At 38.0% G+C, this 23,200-nt stretch overlaps 1 protein-coding gene across 6 annotated transcripts in view; it reads right to left on the bottom strand.

The window, feature by feature from the left end:
• CABCOCO1 (ciliary associated calcium binding coiled-coil 1) overlaps positions 1-23,200 on the bottom strand; it is a 217,547-nt gene that overhangs the window by 56,760 nt on the left and 137,587 nt on the right. For all 6 annotated transcript variants that reach the window (XM_090144854.1, XM_090144850.1, XM_090144851.1 and 3 more), the window contains 3 exons: positions 7,810-7,969; positions 2,870-3,016; positions 720-823 (listed from right to left, as the gene is read on the bottom strand). The gene's annotated coding sequence lies outside the window, so the exon portion shown is untranslated. The remainder of the gene's footprint in view (positions 1-719; positions 824-2,869; positions 3,017-7,809; positions 7,970-23,200) is intronic.

The following is a 23,200-nucleotide window of genomic DNA, read 5'->3' as shown; positions in this document are numbered from 1 at the left end:
GAATATTCATGGGTTTGTTCTAAAACTGGGGTCAAATGCTTCCATAAGGTCTTTATTAAAGTAATTTATAGATTTAGATAAGACAGAAACTAAAATTAGGCTCTCAGAAAGTGGAAGTCTAATGAATTATTCTACTCCAGCCTAATCCATTTCTTCAGTTCTTCAGCATCCCAGAGCTCAAAAGTTAAAGACAGACAAGGATGGCACACAGCTCATGCCAGCCAGTATTTCTCTCAGCTTGAGCACGCAGACATACTGTTGATACTTGTGACGTGAGCTATAAAGATCAGTGCTGTATTTTGGTCCAGGGGAAGCACAATTACCAACATACTTATCACAGGAAATTTAGAAGCAGAATGAAAGCCTCAGTGCAGTGTTTCAGAATGTTTCTTGAACATAAGCTTATGTTTTTGTCATTTACTTGAAGAGAAATGTGAAGAAAGATGATAGAAGTTAATGGAATTTCATTACTGTAAAATACCAGAAGTGAATCATCCTCCTTGTTTTAACATCTGTTAACAGTCTTCCCCTCTTTCTTGCAGCTGAAACGTGACATCCTGCTTGAGTTTTAATGCTGTTTGGCATCCATGCATATACTGCCAGGGATATTCAGAACTATTTATATTAACAGCAAATATTTTTACTGTGAGGAAGGGAACATATTCTTATTGTTATTCAGTAAGTAGTGTATTGTTGCAACCAAGATATAATTTACTCACTTGTCTGACAGGATTACAGTACTCCATGCATTCTGTAGTTTCATCTGTGAAAAATCGAACTTTGATTCTTTTGTTGTCATTTCCCATAATTCTTTATAAACAATCTGCGGCAAGAAGAGAACAAAATAGCTCAGACAGAAACTGCTCCCGGGGATAGCATTTGAAAGGTAGAGTTAATGAATTAGACTAAGAAGTTTGTCATATTTTTTACATGAGTTGTGAGTCAGACTTCATATACAAGTGTTTCTTCCAATTTTGTACTTTGTAAAGGCCATGACTTCCTTTGTTCCCTGGGAACTCTGCAGAGAAAGCATTTGTCTTCAGAAGCACAAAGCTTTTTAGGTTGCATGACAAGTATTTCCAGTCTTCTCAGCCTTTTGGTTTGCTTGGAGCCCAGCAACGCACCTGCCTCTTGCAATCCCCACTAGTGGCTCCCTGAGCTCAGCCCTGCAGCCACCAAAACACAACAGCAACTTATCACATTACACCAAAACCCAGAGGAGTTCAGACTACATAAGGATGGTTGAGCTGAGCCATTACTTACATTATTAGCAATTGGAACTCAAATGCAATAAAAATGCAAAGTCCCAAAAATGGGGGAGATGCTTTTTCAACTGTGATTTCTTGCTGTGCTCCTTCAGCTCTGAATTTTAAAACTGCCTTCGACAAGGAAAGCACAAGCTCCAAAAGCAGATTTGGCTTCAAAAGATGATTACAGTCTTTTGTATCCATAATTAACTTAGTTTATCTCCTGGACCCATCAAGCACAGACTGGTGTTTCTTCAACCTCTTGCTTTTGTTCTATCCCATGGATCATACATTAGTTTTTAGTTACTGTCTTTTCCATGCTACCCAAGCCAACAAAGACATTACTCTTGACAAACCACTATTTAAATTTCAACTGCCTTTGCTGTGTTTGAAAATCCAAACTGTAACTGGATGTTTGATATACACATACAAGGAATATTTTTTTCTCACAGACACATTGAAAAAATACTTTTTGAAAATATGGAGAAATTGAATGCAGTAGGAAAAAAGTCTTCTTTGTTTCTTTTCTTTTTCTTTCTTCCTTCCTTTCTTTCTTTCTTTCCTTTCGTAAGGTAGAACTCAGCTCTGTAAATTTCCAGTGCCAAATGAGAACTTCTAAAAAATCAGAGCCTGCAAATAGGGGATTATAAAGGAAGCCTTTTTTTCCTTCTTACCTACATATTGCTGTACTCCATTTTTGCTGGAATCCATTTCTACTCTTCTAATAATGGTAAAATAATCATAATTATTTCTGCATCGGTCAAAAAAATTCTCTCTATGATTTCATCTGGTGTTAATAAAATTTAAATTGTTACACTAAGTTGATAATATTTGGCTGGCTGTGGAAAAAAAAATTGAAACATCTTTTTTCTCTCCACCCTATGTGATTAAAAATATTCATAACCCGATTTTTGGCCAAGCATTCATCAGAGTATGTATTGTTAACAGGTGTTGTGTATTTCATTTCCCTTGCACACAGTGTTGGAATGTAAAACTGCAATACTGCTCCTAGAAACAAGCAGCATAATTAAAATTCTTTGCGAGTTTGATTTCCTGGGTATTTTCTTCCTTTAAAATAACTACATTGTAAACAAGAGTCAATTTCTTAGATTTGATCTACGGGTTGTAGAGCTTATACTTCAGGTTCGAAATGGTGATTTAGATAATAATGCATAACAGCTGAATAGTTATTTATAATGGCACAGCACCTGCAGCAGACCGTCAGCTGAAAAAGCAAATCTAAGTGCTTTCAAATTCTCTTGTTTGTTACAATAGAAGTAGTAGTGGCCACTATAGATACAATAGTTAGGGTGTAATGTAACTTTTGTTTCTGATGGCTTGCCATTTTCTCAATTTTATTCCTTTAGGACTGAAAATGTTCATATTTAATGCCAGACCATATGCATTGTAAGAAGCTTAGGCACAATTTAGCTTTTTACTAATTGTGTGTATGTCAATGAAATTAAATAGACAATCAAACTCTTTTCCTACATTTCCTAGACTTTTGTACATGCATAATAAGTAATACAACTTTGCATTCTTTTTCATCTAGATTAATGCCACTGATCTCTCTGGAAAAATCGGATCTGAAATTTTACAACTATAAAGATGTTTTTTCTCACCTCAGTATGGAATGGGGTTTTCCTATGATTAGCTCCCATTTAAAACTCTGAAATGTTGCATATGTAATTTCATTTCTTATTTGATTAGCTCATGGATTCCAAAGAGCACTGGTCACTTTTATGATGATGCAATAATTCTGCAGTGATCTGAAACACATATCAAGAAGAGATGTAACAGCTTGTTATATCAGATCCAGGACTGTATGCAAATTGTCACTGTGCTGAATTAACTGCAGCTTGCTTAGATGTCCACAGTTCATCAAACAATGGTCAGATTTGCACCAGAAAAAAGAACTAGTATGTGAACATATAAAGTCCATGCAAACACTCGAAACTCATTGGGTTTTTCAAGGCATGACAGAATTTTCATTTCTCTTGTCTATTAAATACCAGTAAGAGTTTACCTTCAGTTTACCTTCTGAGTGTTACAAAGCACAAGATTGGTAATAAACACTGAGATCTTCAACTGCAAGGTGACAGGCACTGCAAGTACAATGGTACACTTCTATCTGAACACCTGAATAAGTCATAATAGCTTCTAATAACACTAAAAACATAAGCAGAAGTAGAATCATTCTCTGGATGAACAGAAAAATAGTTTTTAAGGAGCTAATTGCTTTAGAGTAGGAACAGAAAAAGATAAATGATTGGTCTTTGATGGAGATAACTGTAAGGGAAGCTAGCAATCCACTTGCTCTGGAGTGATAGAATGATGTCATTGCCTTTTAGCACAAGTACTTTCTTTTATAACATCCATCTATTCAATGTACGACATAATGTAACATACAGCTACAAAATAATCTTTGGAGCACTTCTCCCAGAGCCAAGGGAGTTACTCCAAGAATTAGCTTGGCCAATGAAGTAGTTCATATGCAATAGAAATACTTTAAAAACTTAGTTGGAAGAAGAGTAATAGAGAGATTTGTTCTTGCCATGAATCATCTTGGCTTTGTGCTAATGTTATTTATCCACTTGAGATAGGGAGGACATTATATGAAGTATGTATATTGTGTAATATGGGATAGTGGCTCTGTAACGTAAACTGTCCGTTAGTAATGCAAAGCAACTGATTTTCATCTACTAGATCATTACTGCAATTTTTTCTTCTGGGTTTTGACATATTATAAATCTTGATGAAGACGTTTGTTCTCTTTATCCTTTACTTCTGTTTGATTCGCTCTACTTAAAATGCAGATAATCACACTGTAAGGCCACTGAGAGCTGCGTGATTTCAGTAGCATGGTGCTTCTGCTCCTAGGAACTGGCTGATACCTCTGCAAACTCAGCTTGCCAGTCCAGCTGAGGAGGACTCAAATACTCCCTGGGTATCTCTTACTCCACCATAAGACTCAAAGGTTTTAAATGGGTTGAACCACAGATTGTGTAAGCCAAGAACTGTGTCAGTGGCTTAGTGTCTATACACACCTGCTAGCAGGGTACTAGAGCATAAGGTGTGAGAGAGCATAAGGCCAGAGCAACAGCTGCTCCAGAATCCCCTTCCCTAGCAGAAATTAGTGTCTTTTTGGAGTGGCATGAGCCTCTCACATACTGGCAGTGACACAGTATAAAGCAGCTTTTGGCTGTTTGGAGGACAGCTGACTCAGGGTCTGACTCTCATTCCACTCAAACTCCTTTCCTTCAACTGCATATGAATTCTTCTTGGCAGTGCTTTGTAAACAGTAACAGTAAGCTATTGCTAGCAGTACATTCAGCCTCTTGCCAGCTAAAGACACCAAACCAAATGTGACCATTTTCACTAACTCAAACAAGTTGCCATGCGGTAAGTCTGTAGACATAAGTTCACCAGGATTTATTTCCCGTGGTAATGATACTTATTTCACAGACTCTACATTTAGCCAGCAAAAAACAAAAGGTGGAATGCAAGCAGCAGCAGCAGTCTAATACACACTTTGCAATGACTTCAGGTTTGGTGAGAATATTTGGGCTTATGAGCCTTTTGCCTGTAATGCCTATGTAATACAGAAGGATGTCTTCATCAGGTGCTTCTGATAGGCTCTGCTTAGTACAGCAGCATCTACATTGCTGCATCCAATTCCTTTCCTGGAAGAACAATTCTACATTTGCTTTGCATTCCAGTCCCAAGATTATTTGCACATTAGAGAATATTCCAACCACTTTATAAAATAACAGCACTGAAAGAAATAAATGGGGTTGTAGAGCACCTGCCCTGTTCCATTTCCCTCTCAAGATCTGCCTCACAGCCAGAAAGGCCCACTGACAGTATTTCCACACTATGTTTTCTCTACAGTTTTCTTTGTCTAGCTATTACTGTAGCCTCCACCACCAAACCCAATGCTCAAACCCTGATATGTGGGAGCACAAGCTGTACTGTCAGTAAACTAAGTTAGATAAGTTAGATGCACATGATCACAAGGTCCACTAAAGACCATGCCTGGTGGACATTCATCCACAAATCTTGTGGCATCATAGAATCACAGAATCATTTAAGTTAGAAGGGACCCTTAAAGATCAGCTAATCCAACTCTCCTGTAATGAACAGAACAAGGTGCTCAGAACCTAGTCCAGACTGACCTTAAGTTACCAGGGATGGGGCATCCACCACCTCTCCGGGCAACCTGTGCCAGTACCTTATTGTAAAAAACTTCCTTATAGCCAATTTTAGTCTCCCCTCCTTTAGTTTGAAACCATGTCTCCTTGTCCTGTCACAGCAAATCCTGCTGAATCCCTTTCTTCTTATGGCCCCCCTTTAGATAATGAAAGGCCACTATCAAAGCTTAACATACTAGCACTTCAAGACAGATGAGCAAGTCTTATGCATCTTTTGAATCAAGAAAAAAAAACAAACAGTCCAGTTCATACACAGGTGTTTGTTTTTTTTTTTTTAATAAGACAGAATGATCTAAAAAATGAAATTAAGGACTTCCATTTCTAACTTTTCATTTTGCCTCTCACTCATTTTCATGGTTTTGGTCAATGCATTATTAATGGAAGTTTTAAAAAGTGATTTCAACATAAAATAAGCATTCAAGATTTTCAAAAACAACAAGGCACTGATGTGACTTAAACCTCAAACGGCTTTTAAAAATTCCTTCAAGTTCTTGGTTTTACTTTGTAATAATTAGATGTTTTCTAGATATCTAAGTTCACAAGGATCTACCAAACAATTATTTCATTAATATTTATAAGCTGCAGGTAAAGCTATAAAGCTTTTTTTGTACAGGAAGAATTACTATTTTAGTAATGCATTATATGTGCCTGTGTGTATGGTGGAAAGTATTTACTGGATTTCCTCATCTCTAATCTGCTGGAAGCCTGCAAAAATTGATATTTAGCTGGCATTCATTTATCCAGGAAATGCTGATTAGTGAAATCTTACATAGGAAATACAGAAAAATAATCTGGTTTCATCTTCTCTTTAGGAATGGGATCTGGGGATCTGAATCTTCCTATATTGAAGAACATTTGCAGGGAATTTCAATCCAGGAATTACAAACTTCTGTTTTTCTTTCTTTGTCTTCCATGCCCATAATTCATCTCCTACACTTTGAGTTTATTTTTAAAATGGTACTTTGGTTTTTGAACAGGTTGCAGTAGCTGAAGGCCAGTAAGATAAAATCATTAAACAAACTTTCTTTGTGTGTGTTTTTTTTGCTTTTTTTTTTAACCCAAGATGAATTCCTGAAGTTTATTCCATACATGAATACTGTACTGACAGATAACTAAATGTAGTCATTGATAACTCAACCATCTTTCCCTCATGATAATTAGCAAGGGTTATAAAATCTCATGCATATTCTCCACCAACATCTGTGTGTTACAACACATTTCAAAATTAACATCAGGGTTCAGCCCAGTTCTGTTCAGACAGCCTTCTGGACAGGCACAGCAGAATTGCCATGTGTGCATGAGTATCAGTACCCTAAGCAACATCATAATTCTCCTGCAGAAAGGATGCTGCCTTGCTCCTTATTGTAAACACTTTTTTTTTTTTTTCCGACTTATTTGTACCAATCTCTTGTGGCAAGAACAAGAGAGAACCACACCAAAACAGCCAGCAGCCATAACCAGTTGCCAAGCCTTCCACATTAGCTAACGTGTATGTAATTTTTGTCTTCAGGCTACAGAACATGATATATCTCCTCCTTTGCATCTTCCCCTTCACTTTGGTAGGCAGGAAATGCCTTTCTTCTGCTACATCTATTAGGAAGGGTTTGATGAATGATGAGCCTGTACCATCTTGTATTTACATCAAAGTGGCAGATTCACATTGACTTGTTAGCCTATACCATTTGGTGGTAGTCACTGTACCACTGAGCTCTCTCTTCTTTAACTATTTTGAACTTAACAAGCTGCCCGAAAACATGACTCCAGATATTCCTAAAGCCGTATTCATTCAATATAGATTAAAGTAGTATGAGCCCATAGGTTATATATGACTGTTGGAGTCAGTTTGTTAATGGTAATCCATCATATTTCAAATTCTTTGGCAACAGGCAGAGAAACTCTTAAAAGATGTAGTAATTATAAGGCTGCATGATTTTTTATACTTCTTTGTATAGTATGTATTTTTAAGTGCCCTCTGGGAACAAAAAGATGTTTGTAGAGATAAAGCTTTAGGGAGTAATACATTCATGCCAACACGTGTAGCTGAACCACCAATTTTGTTTTATTAATTTAGTTGCTGGATTTGTTCCTGATATCTACAGCTGTATTATCCCCTCATAGAGGTGGATGAGTGGGCGGAATGAGGTTGATTACAATTGATTTACTAACCAGAGAGTAATTTTTTCCATTGTTTGTTCTGCACATTACTAAACATGTGGCTTAATTACAGTTGTCTTGTGTTCTTTTCAGTCTGGTATTGCTTATTTTACTGAGACACTGATTTATGCAAAATATTAATTGAAACAGAAAACAGACTTACTGTGAGAGCTGACATCCATGAAAACATTACTTACTCATGTTTTGCACCAAGTGTTGGACTTCTCAGAGGAATTGGTGTTTACAGCTTAAAGTGGAACGGCATGAGCACCCTCCTTCCAGAAACAGTGGTAGTGCACACAGTGCATGCATTGCATTCAGGAGAGCAGGTCAGACGAAGTTTACTTTTTCCACCAGCTGCAAAATGAAATCCTTTGAGTTACTCAAAAACGTGCTGAGGTAGCAGTTCCATTTCAGTGTGATTGCAATAATTGTATGCAACTGTCTCATTAAAAGTAATTCAACTTTATATAGCTATAAATAAGCTACTGTGCTGTTATAATGTGTTTCCATGCCATTAAGGAATACAATAAAGATTCATTGATTCTCTCAATAGGTTAGGTAATCAAAAATAAAATAAAAATCAAGCAACTATATGTTGAGAGATTTTGTTTCTTTTTTAGCCATTTCTTCAACTAATCTCTTTGTAATGAATAATTCACTAAATATAAGTAGAAAATAATGTTCTGTCATAGAACTAATAACTCATTATATCCAGGGGGAATGTTTTTATCTCGTTTCCTATTCAGGATTTTAATGCAATCCATTGAATTTCACTGTCTCTTTTTAAGAAACCAAATCTAATATATGTAGGTTGCTCCAAAAATAATGCCTCTTATTTATTTCCATGGAAATTACAACAGATACATAGAGCACAATAACACTATTTGAATAACACTATTTGACAGAGCAAATTCTCAGCTACAAAACACTGTTTTTCAATATAGTCCCCATCATTAGCTTTGCATTATTGCCAGCATTGAACAAAAGCCTGCATGCCATGCTAGTAAAAATCTGCATGGTCATCTGGAATGTGACTTGTCTTTCACACTGTTGTGGCCACTGCTGAAGTGCACCATCCACCACCTCACTTTCTTACATCAACTGTTGGTCTCTATAAAAGTTCTGCAAGCATTGATGAGTGCCATTTTTTTCTCATGGAGGAATTCAATTCCACATCTTTGCTTCATCTGCACTTCCATGTCAGACGCCATTTGTGAGACTGCCCCTCTGCTGCTATTTGTCACATAACAACAAAATGTAATGGAATAGTGGTGGGAAGGTTCAACATTGATGCCATGCCACTATCATCCACCTCTGATATATAATAAATAAAATAATAATTAAAATTAAAATAAATAAATAAAATTGGAGGCATTACTTTCAGAGCACTCCTTGTAATATTAACTTTATAACCAGATAGTTGGAATACAGAATTAAATGATTTTGCAGAGACACATATAAAATCCTTCCAAATATTTTTAGGAGAGAGTATGAGAAATTTGTAACCTTCACTATTCATTAATAGGATTCAGGTAGCCACTGCAAAATGATCCAAATATTTCCTGGTTAACTGTCTCTGTAGTTTAATATTATAAGTTTAAAAAGCAAACAAACGGAAAACCAAAGAAATGAGAAAAAAACCCAAACAAAATAGCTAGTGCACATATCTCTACCCTATAGTACATTGATAGTAAAAGCCAAGGCTAAGTGATGAGAGGAAAGCAGAAGTGAGACACTAAATGAAAATCTGCACAAATATCAGGAAAACAGAAGAAACTACAAGGGTTTGGATTTGGAAACCACTAGCAAGTCCCTATCAAAAGAAAGGAACATAAAGAAAATCAAAAAGTAAACTTAAAGACTGGAATGTGAGGAGGTTGAGTCTAGATACACAATTTTTCAATGGCAACCAAAATCTGTGCACACTTCATTACCACTGTGAAGGGGAATTACTGTCTCCTGAATTGCCCTCTGCCTGGCCTAGGCTTCACTGAGAAATAGTTTTAAGCACAGAGAAAAACATTCAAAAAAACCTTATAAGGATCAGAACTCTAGATATTGTTCTCATGTTAATATGGCGTTAATACAAATGCATATTACAACTTCTCCTTATTTTAGCCTCCAAAGATTTCCAAAGATTCAGAAAGAGAGGGGAAACAGGAATGAGGACAGTCGCTGAGGATTTAATGACTTTTTAACTTTGATAACAAGATGGATAGGATGATATCATAAGGTTGTGGGACATCAGAAAAAAAAAAAGTGAACAGAAACCTGTAAGAAAGGCAGGGGAATCATGGAAGATATGGTTGTCCTCCCCTCCAAAGTTAGCTACAGCTGAAATAACCATGGTAAACATCAGGTATTACTGAACATGTCGTTACTTTTAAATGACAGCCACTGTCTGGTTTGCTTCTGTGAAGGGAGTAGAAGGCACCAGGTCTCCAAGGAGGGCACTTCTTCCTCCCCAAGGAAGCCAAAGAGGTAAATCTGAGCAATTTGCTATGAGGGCAACTCCTAATGACAACTAGCAGCACTGACAAGCAGGATCTGATTTTGTAAACCTTTGAGACTGTTTTCAAAAACTCTTCAGGTGGTAAAGACTTGCCCTTGTCAATGTCTTGATGTCTTACATCCTCTGAATAGGCTGCTTTGTAGCAACCTGTTGGTCATAGACTTTGCATGGTACACCCCTAAACCCTTCTTCTTCTTGGAATAAATTGCAATTGAGGTGAAATGCAACTCAGTGATACAACATGCATTGTGACAATTTTACAGAATGCAATTGCAGTAGAAGAAAACTCAAACCCATCATATTCACCCTCACATATTAGCCTGGAGAAAGATAAGTCAGCAGAGAAAGAAGAAGAAATAAAAAACTCTAACATGAATTGTTAATTCAGGATCACAATCTAATCTGTACAAAATATTTGAACTTTTTTTTTTTTTTTTTCTATCTATTCCTGAACCTATAGTGATTAAAATGCAGCCATGTTCTTTTTTTAATCACAAATGCAATTTTATGCAAGTAGATATAGGAAAGTCTAGGAAATTAAAGTGAATATTTATGTCCATATAAACTTCTTAATGGCAACGTTCTTGCTGTGAGCACAGCAGCTGAAGAGGGTGGATTAAATTATTTTGGCCAGATCCTGTTAATATTGTTTTCATTGGCAACATTCCCACTGACTTAATGGGAGCTGGATTAGATCCTGACTTGAATAAAGTACAATTCTCAGATGCACATATAACATAATCACTGATATTTCATATACTCTAGTTTTCACATCTGTTTGCCCTTACAAAGTTTTACTAATACTCTGAAAGCACTAATCAGGCAAACTACATACATGAGATTTAAGGTGTTCAGTCTTGTGTTTCCAGAATTTGGGAAAAATGCTTGTGTTTTATTCAGACTTGGATTCAGAAATCACAGCCTGAATGGTATCCAGCCTCCTGAGTACTGAGCTTCAAATGTTGGTATGCTTAGTTCCTCCCCCTGCAGGCTTTGCAATGCATATGAATAGCATTTATTTAAAAGGCTGGGGAATTACAGTGCATTTGGTAGTCCGCAAATGCAGTTGGTATGAAGTTCCCTCTCCCTATTTACAATTTTCATCATTCAAAAATATTTAAAGGATTTTGGTTCAGCTAGAAAGCTCCTATGCTTCATTCCTTCCATCTGGAATAACGATCTAGGTACAGAAGAGAGGAAGAAAACAAAGTTGATGTCCTAGCCTCCACAAATCTAAGAGGACATGTAAATATAAAAAGGACACTGCTTCATCAAAGGCTCTACAATAGAAGTAGTAAATCTCCTGACATCTCCCTAGGCAGTGTGCTTCGATGGCTGGAGTTCTTCAGGCAGATACTACACCAAGCTTCCTGTCAGCAGGGACAGAACATCACAGCAGCGCTTCCAATTCTGACATTGACGTGGCACATGCATCTGAATTTGTTGTTCTCAGCAAACCACTTGTAAACATTGCTAAGTGTGTGCACTGTAATGTCTGCATTACCAGACATGAAGTCTGATGCCTAACTCTCTGACCTCAGATGTACACAAACCTTCTGAGAGCTGGATAAAGGCTTGCAGTCCTTCAAGTACTCAAAGAGAAAAGCCTGGGAGGGAGGCTCAGCAAGAATAAAGTTCAAGCTGTCCTTTAAGACATCTTGTTCTTAGGAAAAACATAGCCTAAAATTGTTAGCCTGTGAGGTTCCCAGTAGGACCAGGGCTAATGGGAATTAGCAAGGGTGGACTTCGTATGCTCTGAATCAGCCTCTGGTTTTGCAAACCCAGAGGGAAGTGGGCTTTCTGAACATGCGCTCCAACCTTGTGGAGCTTGATCTGTGGTTACTGCAGGCCCATCTTTGTTTCAGTTTGGGAAAGAATGTTACTCCAAACTGACAGTGTAATTTCCTATGCAGAGGCTGTTTCTCAGTATGACTCATCTATGTATTGTATTCCAAGATGTAAGTATGAATCATAGGTAGCTGATGGAAGAATACAAATGAATCTATTCAATTTTTTATTATCATTATTTTTCCAAGCAGAGTAACTTTTTTTTTTCTTCCTGACTGTGAATCTTACTGGAAATAAATTGGATCAAATCCAACTGAGAAATCTTTACATTATAGAAAGCCACAGGGTTTTTGTTGCCGTTGTTTTGCTAGGGAGTGTGAACATGAATGATGCTGTTGGTTGAATTGAATATTTTTTATTTTGCAATAAGCTTACAGCTGAAGCTTATGGCAAGTGTTATTAGCAGCAATATCATTAACATTTTTTGCTGTTTTAAATATATTAAAAACATAAAAAGAAGAGGATACTCATAGTTGTAAAAAGAGAACACACACAAAACACACACACACACAAAAGGACACATGACATGGCAGGAAAGATTAAACTAACTCATCGGCTTCTCTCCTAGACTATGCCACATTTCCAACAGAACTAAAAGATGTGCAATTCTGAAAATTGCATGTATCTGTGATTGAAGTGGCTTGGTATCCAAATCCACTTAGTCTCTGCACTGTCATTTGGCTTTAAACCATGACACCTGCATCAATTACAAAAATTAGTACAGCTCTGAGCTTTAAGGAGTGCAGAACCAAACCTGTGGGTCTAATGAAAGCTGACAGATTAACAACAGCAGATAGAGAAACAAAGACCTCCTAATTCTCTATAATGGAATTTAACTATAGATTTATCTTGTCTGAGATTTTGGCCATTACAGATAATCTAAATTAAAGTGTATGGGTTTCTTGGTATTTTTTTCCTGCTGTTTGTTTGTTTGTTTGTTTGTTTGTTTGGTTTCTTTTGTTTTGTTTTTAAGACTATAGAATTGATTAAAAAAAAAAAAGAGAGAGAGACTATTATGCCAGGCATAATGACCAAAACTCAAAATACCTTTTCCTCAAGCCCCTGAGGCAACAGCACTTTTATTCCCTTGATAAATTAAACTGACAATGTCAGCCTAATATTTGTCCATAAAGAGATTAGCTTGTATTTAACTATATTTTGGAATTCAGTAAATGTCTGCCTGTCCAAACTTCTGCTTTCTTGAAGGGCTACTGCTAGGTCTGATCCCTTACAAGTAAAGGTAGTTTACAGGGTAACTGTCAAAGTAAGAAAATATAAGAAAGCAATGTTAGATCTACTGTTTACTTCATGCTTTTTGAGACATTAAGTCCTGAAGTGAAAATATAAAATGTAAACAAATCTGAAAATCTGTAATTATGAACAACACCTGAAAAGATTGCTTTTTTCCAGCTGACAGATAAACTTCACTTCCACAGAGAGGAATAAAAACAAAGGGGCAAAAATTGTTCTGTCTTCATTGGTAGAAAACACAGAGAGGTTCTGATGAGTACTTACAATGACTTGGCATATATGCATCAAAAAGCTGACAGACTTGATTCATGTTTCTGTGCAATACAAACAATAACACTGGAGCCAGATCTGAGCAGCTCTCAGTAATTGAAGGTAGCACAAACAGATCCTAAAGAGCAAGCAGTGCACAGTTCCACCGTTAATAAAAAGAAGAGTCAGCATGGCATGCACATTACTACTTCATGTTTTACTTCAGCTACATATTTAATTTTAAAATGTCCTTTTTGCCTTGGGTCAGGAAATTTTGATAACTGGTAGAGTTACTGCAGAAGATATCACAAAGCTCTGATTTCTTGTAGCTGGCAGGGCATTTCTGCAGGAACTGGTATCATTTTACACAGATGACCTGCCTTCTATTGCTGCAGAAGTAAAGATGCGTTTGCAAATGAATACATGTTGACCCTGTATATTTCAAGGCAACAGAACTGAAACATGTCTAGCTGCAGTAGCTCTCTGTAGTCATTTCACTTTGGGGAGTACTGTTCTAAATAATACAGTACCAGCAGTTCTGCTTTTAAATACAATACTCTTTTTGGTGATGCTGCAGTAAATGAATAGAAAATTACTAGCATCATAGCAAATCATGCAAGTCAATATATAATGCTTTCATTTTCCAGATGTTTGGATTCAGACATCTCCTCTAAAGGTGTTCATATGTGTTTCAAATTAATAATGCATTTTCTTGTTACATCTTACTAAAATCTATACCAGTATATCATTCATACTAAAGTCAGAGGCAATACAGATTTAAAAACAAGAAAATTGAGAGCCTCAGTATTTCGTGGGGAGAGGCTCCATCGAAGGATAAGCTAACCATTTGTAATGCAAGATTCTTTACGTTTTTCACTTAAGTCTGATCAGTTCTGCTTTCATCTCAACGTGCTCAATCTTAAGTTGATTAGGTAAACCACTGTTCTCAGATACTTGGGGAAGGTGAAGAAAAAAGGGATGATTTCTTAAAAGAGAAGATATGTGTGACATTAAATGCTCTATATGTAGCACTGATTAGAAATATAAAATTTCAACTTCCCTGAAGTTCAACATATCTTAAAGTGGGTATTAAAGCCATTTTTTAATGTGAAAGGAGACAGAACTCAAAGGCTTTTAAATTTTCCATGTATGCTGTCTTTTCACCACAAAGGTACAGGTCTTAACTAAAGGTGGTCTTAACTAAAGGTTGTTACGTGTCATGAAAAAGTTTCCAGACTGGAAAATGCAGTCCAGGGCTGTATTTAAAAAGAAGAAATTCCATTGTTTGAATTGCGGCTAGCTTACATCACCATCATCATTTGAAGAAAAATAAGTTAATTTAAACATTTCTATTGAAATTAAAATTCTGTCCAGGAGCCTTGTGTTCCTTTAGTAAGTTCTATGCCCATTTTCACTGAAAATTACTTTAAACAAGTCCCTGATTCGAGTGCTCCAGCACTGAAATCTGTGAAGAACTCATTCAGATAAGCAGCCAGGAAGCAAAGCAATAATCACATCTGGAGGCAAACAAAGCATAAATCACCGTGCTGGCAACCAGCCAAGACAGTAGGGGACAAGCATAAAAATAATACTGAAATAGCAGTACAATATTCTAACCACATGCTGTTAACAAGACAAAACAAGGTCAAACATTGTTTCTATTGTCACAGATCATTGCATATTAGTAGGAAAGAAGAGTGGAGACTTACAAGCTGGGAGTCAAATTCAGCTGTGGAATGACAGGGAACAAGTCCTTTTAGAGACAACAGGAAAATAGCACTTCTTTACATCAAAACCACGGTTAACCCAGGTATACTCATTGGGGAAGATTAAGTATTCAAAAGTTGGTATTCCCAATGAGTGCTTTATTATTTCCTGATTTTAAATACAACCACACAAATTCAGAGCAAATCAAGCTGGAATGGTAGAGGGCACTTGGAATGCTGCACACACCGGTGACAGTTTAGTTTGTCATCAAAAAGGAAATACGACTACATGAGATGAATGTGAAAATACTTCGTTATGTAAAGATTTACACAGTGCATAAAATTATTATCAAGTGATGTTCAAATCTGTGCAAGGTACTTCAGTCCAGCTCAAGGATCCATTAGGTTAGACACTGCCAAGAAACGAAAGGATAGCTTTTGCTAGAAGTAAGTTTTAAGGAGTTAGGACTTATATATACTGATCATATCATCACACAGGTAAATTCCCCTATGATAACCTTGCAATTGGCAGTATCAAATGCAAAATATCATCATTCCCTCTAGTCTAGAAAAGAACTCAGCAAATCACAACAACTTTCTCTGAAGGTGATAATGATTAAGGTAAGAGTTTAGAGAAGCAGAAAAGGCATATTTACAGACAGCATTAAACATCAAACAGAAGTGCCAAGTGTCCAGACACCACAAAACAGATTTAAAATTAACAGGCATAAATGGATCCATACTGGGAGGAAATTAATTTTTGCCACTGTCTTACCATTTAGGTCCTCAGAACAGCCTAGATGATGCTAGTTTAATGGAATGAATCTTTCACTAAGGGGTTCATGGACACTTTTACATTTTCTTAACATGTCCAATAATTTGTTTGCAAATTATTGTCTGTAAAGCAAGGAAGCACTACTATGCTATAGCCTTCAGTTTGGTGACCCCTTTGAGCTCAAAGCCACGTTTTGTGAATAATAGCACAAAATAAAAAAGTGAATAATCTTCCTTTGCCTTAGCAAAGGATGTGCTGATATCGAAGGGCAAACAGACTCTGTAAAGCTGGTTCCCCTATGCTATAAATCCCATAAAATTACTTTCTGCACGGAAGACCACTGTACAACATGCTTGGGAGGAGGTCTGAGAGGAATAAACAAGTCAAAATGTCAGGGAAAAAAAAAAGCTTAAGAAGTTTGATGAAACAGGATGAAAGACCAATTGATAAGACACACTAGTTCTGTTCCTGTCAGCCTAAAGAAATTTGTTCAAGCACAAAGTAAGTACGGTGGGCAAAGGAAGCATGCAGTTAACTGCCTGATGAGAAAGGGAGGCAGAGCATTCATCTTTTCTTCTGTTAGCCAACTGTTAGCGGTGGTGTGACATGTTTAATATTCTGTTTTCTCCGAGAATAGATAAAATTGAATGGAATTATCTTCAGTCCTGCTATCCTGCCCTGTTGGGGCAGCACTAAAAGGATGTTGTCACTGCTTTAGGGAGCCAACTTTCTACGCTTCTGCTGGAGCATTACTCTCTCTAGTATTCTTAAGTTTCTCCATCAAGTATCAGAGAAGACATTGAATATGTTGCTCTGAAGTTATTTCTGTGTCTGTGTGTTCCTGATCTCAGTTTTACTCATGCAAGACAGTTGTTTAAAGCAGACAATGCAAATTCCTCTCAAAGTATCAGCTTTTTTGCAACTCTTTTCCTGCCCTCTCTCTGGATTGCATGAGAGCACTGTAGTCTCATTCTTTTCTAAGTCACATGATGATTAAATAGTGTTAAAACATCTACATTACCAACAGCCTCTTAAAAAATTATTTCAGAAATTCATTTTAACTTTCCATTCATCTGTCCCTTCCTAGTTTTGTAATATCCCACTTTCCCTACCACAGGAAAGGGAATTTATAAGTCCGTTCACACTCACTTCTAATCTTTTGTCTTGCAGCCAGAGTTGATCCATGATGTATAGGACGGAGCAGGCATACCTACCCTGTGACCCAGCACAGCTCATGCTGTGGCCAGCCCCCTGCTTTGGGCCATCATGGCAGCAGCTCTGTCCCACTCATTGGCCCTGCCCAGCCCCAGGCACACAACCATCACCCAGCACCAACCAAATGGGTGCGCTATGAACCCATGTGGACTGAAACCAGGACATGGGACAAATTGCAGTGCTAGCTCAAGTTATGGCATAGAAGGTTATGGATTTTGACACATTGGCTAAACACAGTCCTATGAACAACAAAAAAATATGCAGCCATGCTTTCTGTTTTGATAAAGGAATGTGAGAATAGGTTTCAAGATTGCAAAAAACAAATGAACAACATCAATTTTCTGGTTTACTTGTGACTCCATTTTCAGTCTACATAAATACATTACTTGCAAATTTCCAAACGGAGTGTATGGAGTTGCAATCCAAAATGTGATCGTGTCTCTTTATCAAACTTCTATAAGCCCTCTCTTATCAGAGAGAAATGCCTCTCTCTTCACAGTCACACCTTATTCATGTCACCACTTTTGGCAGTATGTATATTTGCGAACAAACTTTTCAAGGAAACAGAGGGAGAGTAAAATTTCCTTAAAAATCTCTGACTAACACCTTGAGAACTTACTATGAATAGCAACTACTGCCATGAAACCAGTCAGATGCATTAGTTTCATAAATACAAGGTTTCGTATCCCATTAGTTCTGGTTTTTTGTTGCTCTTTTTTGTTTTAATAAACATACATTAAAATTAAAATAATTTTTGTCACATATGCATTAACAATATATATTTTATGACGGCTGATCTAAAAATAATGTCTTCGTACAAAAGAAGTTATATCTGCATGGCTTGCTTAATTACAGCACATTTCACATTCATGGACAATGTGTGCAATAGCATCCATAATCAAGTCAATTGCCTCAATCCCGAGTGCATCTATAGGTTGCATCTCTTCCTTGATTTCCTGAAGTATCATGGGCCCATTGAGCTAGAAAGAGTTCACCTTTATGTTGCCAGTCTAGATCTGCCCAGACTACTTCAATCCTAGCTGCCCAATCCACCCGCTGGTTGTTCTCATGCTCTTCAGTGGCACAACTTTAGAGTATGTGAGCATCTACATGACTCTTTACAATCATGTTCTCTACCCGAGCAGTGATATCTTCCACATTGCAATGGCTCAGATGGGCTTGTTGCAGCGCTGCCCATTGTTCTGCAATCTGGTCTAATGGGAGGTGCTACTGCCTATAGAAGGGGGGCTGGAACTAGATGATCTTAACTGTCACTTCTAACCAAATCATTCTATAATTCTATAACTACAGTTGAAATATAAATAGAGAGAGGGAGAGGCTTGGCAGGTGGATTATATCACACTCCCACACCCCTAACCCATGGCAAATGCCATGTGCTTACAATGGTGGAAGCAACCACTGGATGGTTAGAAGCATATCCCATGACTCATGCCATCACCTGAAACACTGTCTTAGGTCTCAGAAAGCAAGACTTGTGGTGACATGGCATCCCAGAAAGAATCGAGTCAGACAACGAAACTCATTTCCAAAACAATCGCTTAAATACCTGGGCCGAAGAGTATGGCATTGAGTGGGTATATCACATTCCCTATCATGCACCAGCATCTGGAAAAATGGAACAATACAATCGACTGTTAAAGACTACATGGAGAGCAATGGATGCTAGAACTTTCAAACACTGGGACACACATCTAGCAGAAGCCACCTGGCTAGTCAACACACAAGGATCTGCCAGTCACGTTGGTTCTGCCCAGTCAAATCTCCTGCATACTGTAAGAGGGGATAAAGTTTTGGTGGTGCACGTAAAGAACATGCTGAGCAAGACAATCTGGGTTACTCCTGCCTCAGGCAAAGGCAGTCCTATTCATAGGATTGCTTTTGCTCAAGGACCTGGATGCATGTGGTGTGCAATGCGGAAGAATGAGGACATTCGTTTTGTACCTCAAGGTGATTTGATGCTGGATGAGAACAGACAATAATTTAAATTGTGTATGTTAAATAGCTACATAATATTGTAGGTCATCATTATTATGGCTGTTATATGTCTTGTTAACGGTATTACAGTCAGAACTGCCCAGGTTAAAGAAGAATGAAGTCTGATGGAACCAGAACTAGCTTCTGCATGCAGTAACCCAACGCTGTGAATTATCCCTCCTGCACTGAAGGACTGTTGCGACAAATGGAGCTTAAAGTTATGAACTAAATGAATACCAGGGACAAAATAAATGGATGGTCGATAGACTGTGGAAGTAATAAGTGGGTATATATATAAAAAACAAAAACAGAACAAAACAAAAAAAAAAACAAGATAGGTGGTGGTAATTAGTTAGGATGCACAGAAGTTGTGGGACCTGAACATGATGAAAATGGTACGGAAAATGAGGCCAGTAATGTGTTAGTTTCAGCTGAGACTGAACTGTTCTCTTCCATGTTTGGTATGATGCTATGCTTTGGTTCTAGGAGAAAAAACAATGCTGATAACACACCAATGCTTATAGTTGCTACCAAGCAGAGTTGTACAGCGCCATTCTCAGTGAAAGGCCCAAGGAGCTGGGAGAATTAGGACAGCTGACTTAGACTGGACAAAGGGATATTCCATACCATATGACATCATGTAGATGGAGTGTTGAAGGGGGTGGGAGCTCAGCTTTCTCTCTTCTGCTGCTTGGAGGGCTAGATGAGCATTGGTTGGGAGGTGGTAAGCAATTGTTTGTGCATCACTTGTTATACACATTCATATATATATATGCATATATATAGTCATAATTTTATATTTTTCCTTTTCTCTGTCTTGTTAAATAATTTTTATCTCCACCTACAAGTTCTTTTCCTCATTTTTCCCCCATCCCTCTGGGAGGAGGGAAGTGAGTGAATGACTGCGTGGTGCTGGCCTAAACCACAACATCTGGTTTAGGAACACCCACCTCCCATCAGCAGGAACTGCTGCTTAAGAGCCCTCAAGAAGATGAGGAACATTGCAGGCTCAAATCATTATCCTTTTGCATCCATCATACCTCCAAGTAACCCTGAGAATAGATAAGCACCAATTTTCCCTCAGCAAGGTGATCTACAACAGGAGGAATCCATACCTACTCAATTCTCTGTTTTCTGTGTCTATAATAGCCCTATGGGTATTTCACCTGGAGCAATAATCTGACCATGCTGCCAATATTTGAGTATGTACATAAATCATAAAACAAACAAACAAACCAAGGTTACAAGCTCAGCTACATGTGACATTAATGCCAAAGAGAAGTTTGTCATATCCCATTGCTTTCCTTTCAATATCTTATTCTGATCTTACGCCAGTTTTACTCTAGCACAACTAGTTTGGCATCAGCAGAGGTAATACTGATTTGCAGCAGCAGGCAATCAGAATAAGACTGTTATTTTTCCTTGGCAATACGTCCCCAGGGAAAGCTTGTCCATCTCCAGCAGCTGTTGCTTTTTTACATCTGTCTAACTTTCCTTTTTTATGTCCATTTTTCAAGTGTTTTTTTTTTTTTTTTAATGTCAATCAGCGTGAGATAATATCATTCAGTTTTCCCTCTTGCAATCAAGTTTTAGCAATCACAACCAGATGTTGTTTTCATTACAATCCCAATCCCTTTTTCAATAAAGTTTCAGTGTTTAACTATCAAAAACACCCTTCCCTTCCCTTCCCTTCCCTTCCCTTCCCTTCCCTTCCCTTCCCTTCCCTTCCCTTCCCTTCCCTTCCCTTCCCTTCCCTTCCCTTCCCTTCCCTTCCCTTCCCTTCCCTTCCCTTCCCTTCCCTTCCCTTCCCTTCCCTTCCCTTCCCTTCCCTTCCCCTTCCCCTTCCCCTTCCCCTTCCCCTTCCCCTTCCCCTTCCCCTTCCCCTTCCCCTTCCCCTTCCCCTTCCCCTTCCCCTTCCCCTCCCCTTCCCCTTCCCCTTCCCCTTCCCCTTCCCCTTCCCCTTCCCCTTCCCCTTCCCCTTCCCCTTCCCCTTCCCCTTCCCCTTCCCTTTTGCTTCCTTTTCCCTTCCCTTTCCCTTCCCTTTCCCTTTCCCTTCCCTTTCCCTTCCCTCCCTTTCCACTCCCTCCCCTTTCCCCCCCTTCCCTCCCCTTCCCCTTCCCCTTTCCTTTCCCCTTCCTCTTTCCCTTTCCCCTTCTCCTTTCCCTTTCCTCTTTTCCAGATCTTAATGCTTTCATAGTCTATTTCATCCTGACAACCTCTCCATCCATAAATATGACATGTTTGATCACCCCTGAAAGTTTGGCTTTGTGCCCTTCTCTCTTTCTTCTGCGTAGTGTACTTTAACCTCAAATGAGGTCAAAATACTACAGTGCATTTCTCTACCTAAAGATATTTAGAATTTGTTAGACAATAGGTGATTTTTATGTTATAAAATACAGACAGTTCTGCACCTAAGGAAATGTTTCTATAAGGGATGCAAAATTAAATATCCTAAAAAGAAAACGACAGCTTTACACTGTACACTGTTCAGGGGCATTGTACATTGTTCAGGGATATAATCTTATCATGGAGAGAAAGAAAGAATAGAAGATCAAACTCCTCTCTGTAGAACAGGGGGTTTCAGACATGTATCTAAGATTCAATGAAATCAAGCAAGCCTACGGCAGGCATGAGGAACAACTAAGCAGAATAAAATGTATCTGAATGATTATGTGAACTAACTATGTTAATCATTTCTGTCCTGAATACAGTCCAAATTTACTCTCACCAGTTCTAAAGCAAAGAAGAGGCCAAGGCGAAGTCTTTATTACTGCGTATTTGCCAACTCACAGCAGCTGAGCAGTGACTACATTTTCCTGAATATAGTCCTGTGCCTGGCTCTTAGAAATGCAAGTTAGTGTAGTATGTATCAGATATAAGAAAAAGGTTTCAGAACAAATTCTGGATTTGGTTAGATTACAAGGTTAATTCTTAAATGGTGCTATGTATGAACAGATCTTTCTCATATTATATTTCCTCTCCACAGAGTACAGAGGCTCTTATTTAGGCTCCAATCTTGCAACTCAATACACATGGCAGTTATATCCAGGATAGGCACCTACTTCCAATGAATTAACAATACAGGCTCCATCCACATAGATAAGATTGCAGTAAAACTTATTCTGAAGTAAATTTATATTCACTCAAAATGAACTTGAAAAGGATTGGGATTTAAACTGTAATCAGCACTAGGTTTACTCTGTGGTGTTTTGAAGAATCTGGCATATGAAATCAATAGGAAATGTAACAATGAAGGCATTTGTCATCATGTACCACATCATTACCTGCATTGTGCCAACTGCTGAAAGGAACGGAGGGTGCCTAACAGCTGCTAAACAAAGAGTAGGCTATTATAGAATTACATGGTTTGTATCAAAGATTCCTCCTAAACTTTTACTGGAGAAAGAAAACTCATGTTAAATTAAAATACAAATCACGAGCACATCAACGAACATGACTGAATAGTTAAGTAAATTACTCAACTCTCCTTTTCAAAATTCTATTTCAATTTCAACTTCTGCAGTTTCATTCCTAAGAGCAATGACATTTAACAGGACTCTTTAGATCACTTCTGCAATGCAGTGTCCTAATTATAGTAAACTGTCTATGTACTTCACCAGCAGTTTGATGAAATTGGAGGAAGCTTATAAGCAGGAGGAGGATCGACTTTTTACACGGTCTGATAGTGATAGGACAAGGAGGAATGGATTTAAACTAAAAGAGGAGAAATTTAGATTAGATATTAAGGAGGTAATTCTTTACTCAGAGGGTGGTGAGGCACTGGCACAGACTGCCCGGAGAAGCTGTGGATACCCCATCTCTGGAGAAATTCGAGGCCACATCAGATGTAGACCTGGGCAGCCTGATCTGATGGGTGATAACCCTGCCCATAGCAGGGGGTTAGAACTGGATGATTTTTAAGGACCCTTCCAACCTAAGCCATTCCGCAATTCTAGGAAATTGATGTGATTTTTCTTTATGTTAACAAAGGAAGCAAAATATTAAAGCCGTAGTTAGACAGCTTGGGAAACAGA

This window comes from Phasianus colchicus, chromosome 8, assembly GCF_987193195.1.
Source record: "Phasianus colchicus chromosome 8, bPhaCol1.hap1.1, whole genome shotgun sequence".
NCBI lineage: Eukaryota > Metazoa > Chordata > Aves > Galliformes > Phasianidae > Phasianus > Phasianus colchicus.
Note: the sequence above shows the minus strand (reverse complement) of the source record. Positions and strands in the feature narration are given on the sequence as shown.